This window comes from Echinops telfairi, unplaced genomic scaffold (genome assembly GCF_000313985.2).
Source record: "Echinops telfairi isolate 266 unplaced genomic scaffold, ASM31398v2 ScPeMD7_3;HRSCAF=10, whole genome shotgun sequence".
NCBI classification, from domain to species: domain Eukaryota; kingdom Metazoa; phylum Chordata; class Mammalia; order Afrosoricida; family Tenrecidae; genus Echinops; species Echinops telfairi.
Window position 1 is genome coordinate 42,539,022 of NW_022103899.1, and position 1,290 is coordinate 42,540,311.

A 1,290-nucleotide genomic window follows, 5' to 3' on the forward strand; every position below is an offset into this window, starting at 1 on the left:
TTTCACATACAGTATTATTATGCATAGTTCTTACAAATACTGTAATCAATAGCCTTTGAAATGACTTAAGGGATGTACTCTACAGGTGGGTCGCCGTCTTCTTCCTCTGAAGGAGCGGGTGTAGGCAGTGGGTGCTGTTACGCAAAACCACGATAGAGTGAAGCCGGAAGTCGAAGTGCGAAGTGGCGAGGGTTCACTGTATACGGTTGCTATGGGACAGCATCAACTCAATGGCAGTGAGTTCGGTGTTGGTTTGGTTATGTCTATGGTTATAATTCCATTTGGAAGGAGTTCTCTAGGACAGGATTAAGGTGGGATGTAGCCTTGGTCTTCGTCTTACTGGAGACTGTGACATGAGTCCACACCCTTTGTTTCACTAGGGCTATGATATGCTGAAAGACAAAAACTACCCCATCCACTGATGCCTTCCTTCTGTGTGTCACAGAGGCCGAGTGAGGAAAACTGCAGGACCATCAGAAAAAGAGCCAACAGTGGAGTGACAGCCAAGGAGCCAGGTCGAGGCAAGAGGCAGGAAGAAGGAAACCAGGAGACATGGCAGAGGAACAGCACCGAGACGATGAGGCTGTGAAGTAGAACAGTGGGCTGGCTTCCTGGCCCATGTGGACAGAAGCCCAGGGCCACATGGCGGATAGTCTGCTGGCTGAGAAGAGGTGTTGTGGACCAATGACTATGTATCCTTGCTCTTAACTGATCCTGATGTGTGGCCACCTACTAACTTCCTAAATAACCCCCTTAAATTGTGAATATTGCAATTGGACATCCCCTTACAGAAGGGTCACAAGGAGGAGACACGCCAGTGAGGGTGCAGTACAGCACTGATAAAACATACAACTTTCCTCTAGTTCTTTAATGCTTCCTCCCTCACCCCACCCCCACTATCATGACCCCAATTCTACTTTACAAACCCAGCTAGACCAGAGCATGTACATGGGTACAGATAAGAGCTGGACACACAGGGAATCTAGGACAGATGAAAAAACCCTCAGGACCAATAATGAGAGTAGCGATACCAGGAGGGTAAGGGGAAAATGGGGGGAGAAAGGGGGAATCGATCACAATAATTGACATAAAACCCCCTCCCAGGGGGACAAACAACAGAAAAGTGGGTGAAGGGAGACAGCAGTTAGTGTAAGACATGAAAAAACAATACTTTATAAATTATCAAGGATTCATGATGGAGGGAAGGTTCGGGAGAGAGGGAGGGAAGGAGGGAGGGAAAATTGAGGAGCTGATATCAAGGGCTCAAGTAGAAAGAAAATGTTTTGAAAA